Genomic DNA, 15,000 nt, shown 5'->3' with positions numbered 1-15,000 from the left:
GGTAGTCATCCCCATATTTTATTCATGCATTTTTGGTTAATATGCTCAATTTGACGACTCCAAAAAGTACCAAGGTTTGCATTGTGATCCATAGACTCATAGTGAACCATAGAAATAACCTTATTTTGATATCAGAGATGCATTTCTTTACCGTGACAACCAAAGCCAGCCTGTACATCATTTTGCTTTCTCTTTCATAATTTGCTGTTCAACTTACTAAAAAAAAAACAGCGGGTAAGTCAACAGAAGCACCACATCCCGTTTTCACTCAATCTCACCATGTTAGTCCGTCCTTCATCTAATCCGCCATGGTCATGCTCCGACTGTACATTACTGTAGGCTGTCCTGTAGGCTCCACCCATTTCAACCATGTCTCTTAGCCAATCACATAGCGTGCCTCTCACTCTTCCTGGTTTACTCTCTGAACCAATGGGGAACACGGAGACCGCCCAGCCATTTACACACAACTTGACTGTCAGAGCTCATGCCTACCCATATGGAAAAAGTCTTCATGTAAAAGTATTCAATAACAAACTGCTCACATAGGCCTTTGAGAAATTTCCTGAACGATTAAGCACAGAACGTACCGTATGTATGTTTTACAGTATATATGACATAACACAACCAAAAAACTACAGAATATAAAATAAACTTATTGCTGTATGTCTTACAGGCCTTTTCCATATGCGTACCCGTCTGTCTGGCTGCATTTCAATGTGTACACAAAGCTATCAAATAAATAGTTGCAGTATATTAAGGCTTTTTAACAGAAGGAGTAGTAGGCTTTTACGGTTGAAAGATGGGAGCTCCAATATTCATCTACTGAACAGTAAGTGCGAGTTCATTACTTCTCATCGTGGCAGTGTGTGTAAAGGATGGCATGTACTCTGACTGGTCATTTTCTCATGTTGTGCACAAATGGCTTCTTTGGCTCTGTGTTCCCTCCACTTTTACAAGGCATAAAAATGAGAAGACAAAGGCAAGGCTGTTCCACAGCCTTGAAATGGCCCGATTAATGTGTGTGTGTGTGTGTGTGTGTGTGTGTGTGTGTGTGTGTGTGTGTGTGTGTGTGTGTGTGTGTGTGTGTGTGTGTGTGTGTGTGTGTGTGTGTGTGTGTGTGTGTGTGTGTGTGTGTGTGTGTGTGTGCTTGTGCGTTACATCTTCCTGCTCTTTTTTCTGTATCCTCCCATCTTTATACTTCTTTCTCTTTTCCATCTTTTGAATCTTTTTCACTTTGTGTGTGAGACAAAGCTGGGAAATACCATTGGAATTGTATTTTCGTCTGTACTTATGTACATCTGAGAGAGGGGGAGGCGGTTGCACCAAAATGCGACAGAGGAGTAGATTTGAAGTGATGTCGAGAGAAAAGAGAGAGCAAGCAAATGTTAAATGGTGGAGAGAGGGAGGGAGAGGCCACCTAACTTATGTCTTTTCTAATGTCTTAATAGAGAGCCCTGGCGACGGGCAGAGATTAGGTAGTGATTTCGTTCTTCCCCTCTCTCCATCTCTCTCCATCTCTCTTCCTCTCTCTTCCTCTCTCTTCCTCTCTCTGTCCTCCCATCCTCCATCCTCCCTTCATTCGCTCGTTTATTATAAAGAACCCATTTAACAACCCCAGCTGTTGCCGGTCCCATTTCGATCGGCCTTTAACGAGACCTCGTTAGCGCCCCGGTCAGTCGGGCCTGCCCCCTGGTCCGGCTTTGATGGACGCCGTCCATGGCACAGCAACGCTGCCATGTTTTGGCAGGCAGGCAGGCAGGAAGGAAGGCAGTTAGGCAGGCAGGCAGGCAGGAAGGAGGAAGGGAGGCATCCTTCTTGGACTCTTGCGGCTGAGAAGCCCTCCAGACCACCTGCTACTTCTCCTGAACTCACTCGCTTTCATCTGAGTTGGCCAATGGTGGTGAGAGATAGCCAAGATTGCCCTCCGTTTTTTTTTCTCCAATTTCCAATCTTTTTGATTTCCAACTCCTACATGTACAGTCATTATTAACTACTGCCCATGATCTCACTGCCTTTTAATCTTAGATGTACTGGAGTGGTAGGAGATAGCTAAGCATGTCCAACGGGTATTTTCCTCTTTTTATCCAATTTTTCATCTGCTTGATTCCCAACTCATTCACTTACAGCAGTTATCGGCTCTGTGCCTTATAGTAATAAGTTCAAGAGGTCTAAAAGGGAGAAAAATGTCAGATGATTTCTCTCATAGTCGCGAAGCAGCTCAACCACTGAGAGGCCAGTTTCACTAGCCTAATAAACTAGATGAAACTTAATGGCAGAAAGTCATTTTGCCTGGGTGGGTTGGTTTAGCACCATAGCATTGAAGATTATCCAAAAGGACACAAAAATCTAATCTTCGATCACAACACTATCTCTGTGTGTATCTGGGATTATACCTGCTTGAGTCTGTGTAGTGAGTCATTGAGGTGAGCTTAGCAAGGTGATAATAAGGCTGCAGTCTTTATGTGCTTTTTCAGCAGTTCTAGCACCATACACATACAGTACCAGATTTAGGACATTTATGATCATAATCAAAAGTTAGATTGACTGCAAACTGTACATACAAAATAAATGAACAGTATCTAAATGAATATTACTGAATATGAATATAATCTGATGAAAATCCATCAGACCAGGATGAAATGCTTGGAGAAGGAGAAGGAGGTGCAACGCACAGGTCCTGTACCTGGTGAGACACAGGAGGAGCCCGGCCAAGAGGCAACCCACAGAGCCTAGTCCCTCCACGTGCCTCCAACTAATCCACGCAAAGCAATCCCACAGCAGCGGATTAAATGGCCCCCAGCCAGCAAGAGGCCCGAATGGCAGCAGTTTGACGAGGATGTGTCCAACATCATCCAGGCAACTGCCAAAGGGGATGTGGACAGCCGACTGACAACTATGACCACCATCATCTTCAGCTATGCTTCAGAGAGATTTGGGCAGGTTGAAAAGAAATCAAAACCCACGTCCTACACTATGAACCGCCGGGCCACCCGGATACATCATCTGCGTCAGGAGCTTCGCACCCTCAAGAGGCAGTACAAAGTCGCTACCGATGAGGAGAAGCAACCCTTAGCAGAATTGAGGAACATCTTGCGCAAGAAGTTAACAACCCTTCGCAGAGCAGAGTGGCATCGGAGACGGGGAAAAGAGCGGGCTAGGAAGCGAGCAGCGTTCATCGCCAATCCCTTTGGCTTTACAAAACAACTGCTAGGGGATAAGCGCAGTGGCCGCTTGGAATGCTCTATAGATCAAGTAAATCGCTTCCTCCAAGACACCGTGAGCGATCCCCTGAGTGACCTGGAACTGGAGCCCAACAAAGCTCTCATTAGTCCAGGCAGCAGAGTTCAACATGAAGGAGCCTAGCCTGAAGGAAGTTGAAGAGGTTGTCAAAGCGGCCCGCTCGGCATCTGCACTAGGCCCAAGCGGAATTCCTTATCTGGTTTACAAGCGCTGCCCAGAGCTTCGACGGCACCTGTGGAGGGCCCTGAAGGTGGTTTGGAGAAGAGGGAAAGTGGCCGACCAGTGGAGGTGCGCTGAGGGAGTTTGGATCCCCAAAGAGGAGAACTCAACAGACATCACTCAGTTTCGGACCATCTCACTACTGAGCGTTGAAGGGAAGGTGTTTTTCAGCATCATCTCACGAAGGCTGACCGAGTTTCTCCTCAAAAACAACTACATCGATCCATCAGTACAGAAGGGAGGGATCTCCGGCGCACCTGGCTGTCTGGAACACACAGGAGTTGTCACGCAACTGATCAGAGAGGCTCATGAGAACAGAGGCGACCTAGCTGTCTTGTGGCTGGACTTAGCAAACGCCTATGGGTCCATACCACATAAGCTGGTTGAGCTTGCACTTCACGTCCACCATGTCCCCAGTAAAATCAAGGACCTCATTCTGGATTATTACAATAACTTCAGGATGAGGGTCACTTCTGGGTCTGAAACCTCTGACTGGCACCGCATAGGGAAAGGGATAATTACAGGCTGCACCATCTCCGTTGTCCTCTTTTCCCTAGCCATGAACATGGTGGTCAAGTCAGCTGAGGTGGAGTGCAGAGGGCCCCTGACCAAGTCAGGCGTGCGACAACCCCCCATCAGAGCCTACATGGATGACCTCACCGTTACAACAACGTCAGTCCCAGGGTGCAGGTGGATTCTACAAGGGCTAGAAAGACTCATTGCCTGGGCAAGGATGAGTTTTAAGCCCTCCAAATCAAGGTCCATGGTGCTGAAGAAGGGCAAGGTGATCGACAAGTTCCGTTTTTCCATCTCAGGAACTGTCATCCCAACCATCACGGAACAACCTGTCAAGAGTTTGGGTAAGCTCTTTGATTCCAGCCTGAAAGACTCAGCAGCCATTCAGAAGCCTAGCTTAGAACTTGGCACCTGGCTCACCAAGGTAGACAAGTCTGGCCTGCCTGGTAGATTTAAAGCCTGGATCTACCAGCATTCAATCCTGCCCCGCATCCTGTGGCCCTTGCTGATTTATGCAGTCCCAATGACAGCAGTTGAGTCCCTAGAAAGGAAGATCAGCGGCTTTCTTCGTAGGTGGCTGGGACTTCCCCGCAGTCTCACCAGCGCTGCCCTGTATGGAACAAGCAACACTCTCCAGCTGCCCATCAGTGGCCTCAAAGAAGAGTTCATGGTGGCACGCACCAGGGAAGCCCTACAGTACCGGGACTCGAAGGACAGCAAGGTTTCAGCAGCCGGCATTGAGGTGAGGACAGGAAGGAAGTGGAGGGCTGGGGAAGCAGTGGAGCTGGCAGAGTCCCGCCTGAGACAGAAGGCACTAGTGGGAACTGTGGCAACAGGCAGAGCAGGTTTCCCAAAGACCCTCGTCAGCCAGACACATGGGAAGGAAAGACATCACCTGATCCAGGAAGAAGTTAGAGCAGGTGTGGAGGAGGAGCGAGTGAGCCGGGCAGTGGGTTTACGACAGCAAGGAGCATGGACGAGGTGGGAGGGCGCACTACAGCGCAGGATCACCTGGACCAACATTTTACAGCCAGATTTCCAGCGGGTCCGCTTCCTAGTGCAAGCCGTCTACGATGCCCTACCAAGCCCTGCAAACCTCCACGTGTGGGGGAAAAGTGAGACTCCCTCCTGCCCTTTGTGCTCTGGTAGAGGCTCTTTGGAACACCTCCTCAGCGGCTGCCCGAAGGCCCTGGCAGATGGTCGCTACCGCTGGCGCCATGACCAGGTGCTCAAGGCAGTCGCAGAGAGCGTAGCCTCAGCCATCAGCTCCAGCAAAACCCATCACGCTCCAAAGAAGGCAATATGCTTTGTAAAAGCTGGAGTAACACCCAGAACACACCAACAGAGGGCAACTGGCCTCCTCCACACAACATCTGACTGGCAGCTGCAAGTCGACCTGGGCAAGCAGCTAAGGTTCCCCCAGCACATTGCAACAACAACCCTCCGCCCAGATATGATCATGACCTCACAGTCCTCAAAACAGCTGATCATACTGGAGTTGACAGTACCCTGGGAGGAAAACATCGAGGAGGCCAACGAGAGGAAGAGGGCCAAGTACCGGGAACTGGTGGAGGAGTGCAGGGAGGGAGGCTGGAGGACATTCTACGAGCCCATAGAGGTAGGCTGCAGGGGTTTTGCTGGAAGATCCCTGTGCAAGGTCCTGAGTCGCCTGGGCATCACAGGAGCAGCCAAGAAGAGGGCCATCAAGTCCGCATGCGAAGCCGCTGAGAAGGCCACCCGGTGGCTTTGGATAAGGAGGGCAGATCCGTGGTCTGCTACTGGGACGCAAGTCGGGGCCTGATCACCCCCGGCTGGGTCGCCTGGGTGAGGGGGTATGATGTTGCGAGACCCGAAACCCCCAATGATCGCCAGTATATACATCACTGACGATGCGTCCCAGTGCATCCATGAGGTGTTTCTTGAATAATATAATCATAAACGCGAAACACTAAGCATGCCTATGTTAATGTACGAATATGTTGTATTTTTTGTGTTTGTGTTTGCATTGTTTTATGTTGTTATACATTGTAGATGTGCGTAATTGACCTGCTGCATTATACCGTGAAGATTAAAGCCATGTATATTAGATCGTATTTGCCAATCTTTTTTTTTTTTTACTACGTTTTACTCCTGCCATCCGCTGAGTCATATGGCGAGTGGGGAAACGATTATGCTAAAAGCAATTAGCGACGAAGCTAAAAGCCCCGTCCCAGCCCTGAGACTCCGTATAATAAGTTAGGACGGGCTGTTATGATGAGCACTATGACACATCAGAGGCATGACATGGGGGGAGGTAACAGGATCTCATTTATTTAGGTCATTGATCTCATTATTTAGACTGACTACAAGCTCTACTTACTGTATGTGATAGATGGACAGTGTCTTAATCAATATTATTAGGCCTATGTATCATAATGAACACGAAAATGAGGCATGCTTATTTTTGATGTATGTATTTTGTTTAACCTCTTGTATCCCTTAACCTCTTGTTGTAGTTCTTTACATTGTAACGTTTTGTTTTATTACAGTTTGTAGATGTAAATGGGCTAGTGCACTGTGCTACTGTATAAAGACTGAAGCGATTTATCACAAATTTAACTGCGCTGAAGCATACGCTGAGTCATACAGTATGTGTGGAAACGACCATGCTAATGGCAATTTAACAGCGGCTTAGTAAGCCCCGTCGCAGCCCTGAGTGTCTGGCTAATGTTTAACGACGAGCTCTTACACTATGACGAGCAGTATGACACATCAGAGGCGTGACACAAGCAGAGTTAACGGGATCTCATCTCCAAGACCCAAGAAGACGATGGATGGCACGTTGTCAGGAAACTAGGGGGAAGAAAAGGGAAATTATCATGGTCTGATGGGAATATGGAATGGTTGTGAACTGATGTGGGGTTCGTGTGTGTGTGTGTGTGTGTGTGTGTGTGTGTGTGTGTGTGTGTGTGTGTGTGTGTGTGTGTGTGTGTGTGTGTGTGTGTGTGTGAGTGTGTGCCTGTGTGCGTGTGTGTGTGTGTGTGTGTGTGTGTGTGTGTGTGTGTGTGTGTGTGTGTGTGCGCACGTGTGGTGTGTGTGTGCGCACATCTGTGGGTTTTTCTGTGTGTCAATGGAGATCTTATTGGATGGCAGTGTTTGTTAGCTGAAGCATGTAGTATAAAAAAATCCTCTTGGGAAGATATGTACATCAGGGAAGCTAAAGAAACAGCTGACACGTGTTAATTTGTCCAATATAAAACATTGCTTCTCAGTACACCGCACACAAAATACACAACATGACTTTGATTTGCAGCAACTGATCTACAGGTATATAGTAATATTCTGACTGTTTTTTTATTGAATGGAGGACACATACTGGACAATTGTTCGAAGCATTAGTTGAATCAACAATCACAACAGCTAATCAACAATAATCAACACTATTTTTTTTTTTTGTCCTAACTGGCTCTGAACACCCTGATGAAGACTGGTTTATACTCAGTGGTGTAGTCTACTTTTTTGTGGTGGGTATACTGTATATTGGAGCATTTTTTGAAGTGGGTATGCTGTATATATTTGTGCCGTTCAAAATAATGGATCAATCCATTTTTTTTGTTTTTTTAATTGTTTATTTATTAAGATTTTTCTCATTAATACAACAGAGACTGGAAACAAAGAGACAAAAACAGAAACAAAAGACAAACAAACAAAAAACAAAAATCAAGTAAAAGTGCATTCATTGTACATACATAAAACAGGAAAGATTGTTATTTCAAATGTCCAGACCGGGCAGTGAGTCCACGTATCTGATGAAAGGGTCCCATGTTTTCTGAAACGACTGGAGGGAGCCATTTAGTGTACCTCTTATTTTTTCCAGTTTAAGGCTCTGCATCATGTCCCTTATCCAGTGGTTGTGTATTGGAGGAGCTGTGTCTTTCCACTTGAAAAGAATGAGCCTTCTAGCCAGCAAAGAGGAGAAGGCAAAGGCCCTCTGCAGGTAGGCTGGGAAACTACCCTGGTCAGATTCTGGTATTATACCAAGGATTGCAATTAAAGGAGAAGGCTGAATATCAACACCATATACAGTGCCCTCCATAATTATTGGCACCCCTGGTTGAGATGTGTTTTTTAGCTTCCAATTATTTTATTTTTTTTCTAAATAATATGGGACCTCAATGGAAAAAAAGAGAAAAATCCAACCTTCAATACAAGTGCATTTATTCAGTGGGGAAAAAATCCCACAAAAAGAAATAATTATTTGACATCAAATAATGTGTGTCACAATTATTAGCACCCCTGGTGTTAATATTTTGTACAACCCCCTTTTGCCAACAAAACAGCACCTAATCTTCTCCTATAATGTTTCAAAAGATGGGAAAAGACAGAAAGAGGGATCTTCAGCCATTCCTCTTTGCAGAATCTCTCTAAATCATCCAGAGACCTGGGTCCTCTCCTCTGTACTCTTCTCTTCAGCTCACCCCACAGGTTCTCAATGGGGTTGAGGTCAGGGGACTGAGATGGCCACGGGAGGAGCTTGATTTTGTGTCTGGTGAACCATTTCTGAGTAGATTTGGCCATATGTTTAGGGTCATTGTCTTGCTGAAAGACCCAGTGACGACCCAGCTTCAGCTTTCGGGCAGAGGGCAACAGATTTTGATTTAAAATGTCCTGGTATTTCAAAGCATTCATGATGCCATGCACCCTAACAAGGTTCCCAGGGCCTTTGGAAGCGAAACAGCCCCACAGCATCACTGACCCACCCCCATACTTCACAGTGGGTATGAGGTGCTTTTCAGCATGCGCATCTTTCGTGGCACGCCAGACCCACTTAGAGTGTTTGTTGCCAAAAAGCTCAATCTTGGTCTCATCTGACCAAAGCACACGGTCCCAGTTGAAGCCCCAATACCGCTTGGCAAACTCCAGACGCTTGCGTTTATGATTGTGAGTGAGGAAAGGTTTTCTCCGTGCATGCCTCCCAAACAGCTTGTTGGCGTGTAGACAGCGCCTGATGGTTGATTTGGAGACTTTGTGACCCCAGGATGCTACCATTTGTTGTAATTCTGTAACAGTGAGCTTTGGAGATCTTTTGATTTCTCTTACCATCCTCCTCACTGTGCGTGGTGGCAAAATAAACTTGGGTCCTCGTCCAGGCTTGTTTACCACTGTTCCAGTTGTTTTGAACTTCTTAATTATTCCTCTCACAGTGGATATGGGCAGCTGCAGTTGAGTGGCAATCTTCTTGTAGCCTCTGCCTGACCTGTGAAGGTCGACGCACATCTGCCTCACTTGTATGCTGTGTTCCTTCGTCTTTCCCATGTTTAAGAGTGGATAAGAGAAATGGCCTCTGTGTCACGTCATATTTATACCCCAGGGAAACAGGAAGTGATGAATTACTAATTAAATGTTCCTACATACTCTGGTAAACTTTGTAAACTACTGTAGAAATGACAGAAATGCTTCAATTATATTTATTTCCTGGGAATTGTTAAGGGTGCCAATAATTGTGGAACAGGTGATTTAATGAAAAATAATTATTTTTTAGTCAGGGATTTTTTTATTTTCTTACAATTCGTTTGAGTTGAAGGCTACATTTTCCTACAATTTTCAGTGTGACAGTATTCTTCTGCAATAAACACTGAATTTATTTTAAGGCTTTTAACACATCTCAACCAGGGGTGCCAATAATTATGGAGGGCACTGTATTTGAGACATGGTATCAAAAAAGGATGACCAAAAATTATCAAGTTTTGAACAAGACCAGAACATATGGTACAATGTTGCTGTCGTTTGTTTACATTTATCACATATGGGGCTTTTATTAGGGAATATTCTTGCTAGCTTAGCTTTAGAGAAATGCAAACGATGTAAAACTTTAAACTGTATCAGGGCATGTCTGGAACATATAGATGAAGAATGAACCCTCGTGAGGGCCATTTCCCATTCCTCATCAGAAAGTGAGACCCCCATATCGTTTTCCCATTGTTCTCGAATATGTGAGACAGAAGGACTATATGTAGACATTATATTTGCATAGAACATAGAAACCCTACCTTTATTAAGAAAATTACCTTTCAACAAAGAATCTAGGCATGAGAGAGGGGGACTGTCAGGAAAGACTGTGAATTTTTTGCGTACAAAATCCCTAATTTGTAAGTAGCGGAAGAAATGAGTATTGTTCAGATTAAATTTCTGGGACAGTTGTTCAAAGCTGGCAAATGTATTATCAATGTACAGGTCACCAATGCAATGTATACCCCTTTCATACCAAGTTCGAAAGCCCTTATCAAGTAGAGATGGCTGGAAAAGATGGTTATTGATTATAGGTGAATGTATGGAGATCTGCTGAATACCTAAGCTTGTCTTAAATTGTTTCAGAATACGTAGAGATTGTGTAACAACTATGTTCCCTTTGATATTTTTCACAAGATGTGGCAAAGATGCACAAAGTAGGGCGGGAAGTGAATATGGCTTGCTTGTTGACCTTTCAATTAGGAGCCACGCCGGTGCAGTATCACCCCAATCCCTTAGCCATAGGGAGATAGCATTAAGATTTGCAGCCCAGTAGTATGAGCGGAGGTTTGGGAGGGAGAGCCCACCTTCCACTTTAGGTCGTTCCATGAATTCTTTCCTGATGCGGGCAGCTTTATTATTCCAAATAAAGGAAGAAATCATCTGGTTAAACGATCTGAAAAATGATTGTGGTATGAATATAGGTATGGCTTGAAATAAATAAAGATATTTAGGCACCATATTCATCTTAACAGAATTTACCCTCCCAATAAGGGATAAAGGTAAGTTTGACCACCGCTTAATATCTTTTTTAGATTGTTCTAACAAAGGAGTGAAGTTGTTTTTAAATAGGTCAAAGTAAGATTTGGTGACCTTTACACCTAAGTATGTGATTGAATCTAGTGAAAGTTTAAATGGTAAATTGGGGATTGTCCTGGCATTGGACGTGATAGGAAAATATTCACTTTTTCCGTGGTTGAGTTTGTATCCTGATATATCACCAAAATCCGCAAGGACATTAAGAACTTCTGGTATGGTAGAAATGGGGTTAGTTACATATAATAATAAGTCATCCGCAAATAATGAGACAGTATGTATTAAGCCGCCTCTTGTAATGCCTTCTATGCTTGAGCTGTTGCGTAAGGCAATAGATAGGGGTTCTATTGCAAGAACGAAAAGTAATGGACTGAGCGGGTCCCCTTGTTTGGTCCCTCTCTGAAGGGGAAAATATTGAGAGGACATAGAGTTTGTACGAACTGAGGCTGTAGGGCTGGTGTATATAAGTTTAATTAATCTTATGAATTGGGGACCAAATCCAAACTGTTTCAGGGTATAGAAAAGGTATTCTAATGATATTCTGTCAAAAGCATTCCTAGCGTCGAGTGATATGACTGCTTCCGGAGATGAGGTATTAGGTTTAGTGTAGATTATATTGAATAATCGTCTCAGATTAAAATAAGACTGCCGGTCTTGAATGAAGCCGGTTTGGTCATCTGAGATGACACAGGGAAGGATACGCTCAAGGCGATATGCAAGGGCCTTTGAAAATATTTTACCATCACAGTTAATCAGACTGATAGGTCTATAGGATGAGGCCTCAAGTGGGTCTTTACCTTTCTTCAATAGTAGTGTGATGGTTGATTGGCGGAGTGTTGGGGGAAGAATGTTATTTTCCAGGGCTTCCTCATAAACCGATAGAAGTATAGGAGCCAACTGATCTTTAAATTTCTTATAAAATTCAGTGGAGAACCCATCGGGGCCTGGAGCTTTTCCACTCTGGAGGCCCTTAATCGCATCTATTATTTCCTCCAGTGTAAGAGATTGTTCCAAGTCGTCTTTGATGTCTGAGGTAATTGTTGGAATGTTTAATTTAGAAAAGAAGGTGTGAAATTGGCGTTGATCCGGGTGTATGTCTGAAGAATATAGTTCAGAGTAAAATTCCTTAAAATGGTTATTAATATTTTGATGGTCTTCGCTTAATGAGCCATCAGCTAGTCTTATCTGTGGTATAACATGGGCTGCACTTTTTTGTCGAAGTTGACTGGCCAAAAGTTTAGAGGATCTGTCACCCTCTTCATAAAATCGACTGCGGGACTTCAATATAAGCCTCTCTGCATGAACTGTGGCTAGAAGATCAGCTTCAGTTTGCAACCCTATTCTCTGTTTAACCAAGTCAGGAGTAGGAGAGGTAGACAGAAGGCTATCTAATGTCTTGATCCTAGAGGAGACATCTACAACTTTATCACGCTGAACCCTTTTAGAGTGTGCACTATAAGCAATTATCTGTCCTCTAAGGTAACATTTAAGAGCTTCCCAGAGAGTTGAGAAGGTCATTCCATCAGTTTTATTAATTTGTATGTAGACATCTATTTGCATAGATATGAAATGCACAAAGTCAGCATCGGCAAGTAGAAGGGGATCTAACCGCCATGTTGGTCTTGTTTTATGGGTTGGAAGTGTTAGAGTGATACTCACAGGAGCATGGTCAGAAATCATGATTGAATTGTATTTACATTGGGTTATTACATTTAGCAAGATGGGATCAACCAGAAAGAAGTCTATCCTAGAAAATGTAGTGTGTACATTAGAGAAGAATGAGAATTCCCTTTTGGTTGGATTTTTAAGCCGCCATGGATCTATCAGTTTGTGTGTCTCTACAAAAGACTGTATTACCTGAACTGACTTGGTTGACTTTGGCGCAGAGTGGGAGGAGCGGTCCAAAAAAGGGTCCAGTACCAGATTGTGATCTCCACCTAGGATCAGGTGATGGCTATCTAAATTTGGAATGGAGTGTAGCACCTTTTTGAAGAAAACATCGTCGTCAAAATTAGGAGCATAAATATTCACAAGTATTACTTGGAGATGAAAAAGCTGTCCCACAATGATAACATATCTCCCATTTGGATCAGAGATTACGTTTGATGCATTAAATGTAATATTTTTATGAATGAGAATAGCTGTTCCCCTGCTTTTGTAGTCAAATTTGGAATGGAACACCTGCCCTACCCAATCTTTATGAATTCTAAAATGATCTGCTTTAATAAGATGGGTTTCTTGTAACATTGCAATACCAACTCCTAAATGCTGCAAGTGAGATAGGACCTTTTTTCTCTTCACACACTGATTGAGCCCCTTTACATTCCAACTTATAATGTTAACTGACCTATTAGCCATGTGGACTATGTGTAATATATGCCCTGTCTATCCTATCAGTAAAACAATGAATTACAATATGCCAGAATGCACTCAACAAAAAAAAGACACAAAAAATACATACAACATATAAGAAACCCAATGCCTGAAAAAGGCAACCCCCCCATACACACATTCAACTTCTGCAAACTCTATTTGCACCTTCCTCCTGCTGCAAAACCAGTGTTACACACCACGAACATAGCAAGTCAGCTTAGATGTGTCACACTGTAGTAGAAAATAGGCTACTGATGACAACGGGGTATAATATTGGCCGCCCTGGAACAGCTGAACAAAGGGACGCCTGGTGAACCATTGAAATAAAGTATAAAGAAAAGTCCCCAAACTCTAATGTTCTTCAGCAAATGTATACAGCACCTGAGAATAGTCCATTGATTTAGACCGACGTTTCACTCGACGTCGGGGGACGAAGAGTGCCCTGTCTTGGTGATGTTTTTGTCGATGTAAGCGAGAGCCTCCGCTGGAACCGTGAACTTCAGCATCTCCTTGCCATGTTTGAAGCGTAGAGTTGCTGGGTATCGTATACCGAATCTGACGTGGGCGGCATGGAGCTTCTCTTTGCAGGCAGAAAACGCAGCTCGTCGTTTGTTGACCTCGGCGCTGTAATCCGGGAAGAGATGAATGGTCGACTCGTTGTATTCAAGCGTGCCCTTCTCTCTCGCAAGGCGCAGAAGTTTCTCTTTAACCTGGAAGTGATGGAGCTTTGCTATGAATGGTCGTGGTCGATCATCATGATCCTCTGTTTTTTGAGCCACAATTCTGTGAGCTCTATCCACCTTCGGGGGTTTGGAGAAGTCCTGACGAAACAGCTCAAAAAGCAGATTTGAGATGAATTCTGTTGGCTGCGACCCCTCTGTGTTTTCCGGTATGCCCACGATGCGGATATTTTGCCGTCTGGTGTAATTTTCCAAGTACATGAGCTTCTCTTTCAGCGTAGCATTTTCCTTTGCCATAGAGATTTGGGACTGCTCCAATTCAGTCAGTCTTCTATCGAAGTCGTTCAATCCCTCCTCCACATCTGTAATTCGTTGGCCAAATGCACTTAGAGTTGACTGTAGAGAGGCAATAGACGAACGATTTTCTTCACGAAAAGAGTTGATTGACGCTTGAATGGCACTGACTGATTTAGCTAGCGCTTCCATGGATTTGGTGTTAGCATCCACGTCGGAGGTCGCGTTTCTCGACGCCCTAGCTTCTTTAGGCTCTTTCGGAGTCTTGTGTGACATCGTAATATTGTTCTTCGTTCACTTAATCAACACAATTTCACTATTATATCGTTCATAGACTCGTAGTGTATTATATTTTAAAATATTTCGCAGGAGCTTCGGCGACGGACGTCTACTCTCTCTCCATGCTCCGCCCCCTCCTCGGATCAATCCATTTTAAGTGGGTATACTGAAATCCCTGAAATTTAGAAGTGGGTACACTCCGTATACCTGTGCTCTACGTAGACTACACCACTGTTTATACTCATCTGTACATAATAGGCCCAAATGAACTACCCTAAGTCAGGTTCAGACCAGGGAAAGAATCACCAGAGCATTTTCAGATGTGGAAAATAACTTGCTTTATTGGGCAAGCGCCAAGGCTAACGTTTCGACGTCAATATAAGTTCAGTATATCAGGTTCAGACAAGTTGCACTTGAAGAAGGACTAAAGTCCGAAACGGTGCCATTAAACAACTGGGAACATTAATAGTGGACATTTATTATTCACTTCAGACAGTGGTGTAGTCTACTTTTTTATGGTGGGTATACTGTATATTTGAGCATTTTTTTAAGTGGGTATACTGTATATATTTGTGCTATTTAAAACAATGGATTA

The 15,000-nt window shown here is 44.1% G+C and overlaps 1 protein-coding gene across 1 annotated transcript in view; it reads left to right on the top strand.

Annotated features, from left to right (window-relative positions):
* The window catches only part of LOC134435204 (ryanodine receptor 3-like), a 414,716-nt gene that overhangs the window by 173,477 nt on the left and 226,239 nt on the right, over nucleotides 1–15,000 (top strand). The window lies entirely within an intron of this gene.

This window comes from Engraulis encrasicolus, chromosome 19, assembly GCF_034702125.1.
Source record: "Engraulis encrasicolus isolate BLACKSEA-1 chromosome 19, IST_EnEncr_1.0, whole genome shotgun sequence".
Lineage (NCBI taxonomy): Eukaryota > Metazoa > Chordata > Actinopteri > Clupeiformes > Engraulidae > Engraulis > Engraulis encrasicolus.
Note: the sequence above shows the minus strand (reverse complement) of the source record. Positions and strands in the feature narration are given on the sequence as shown.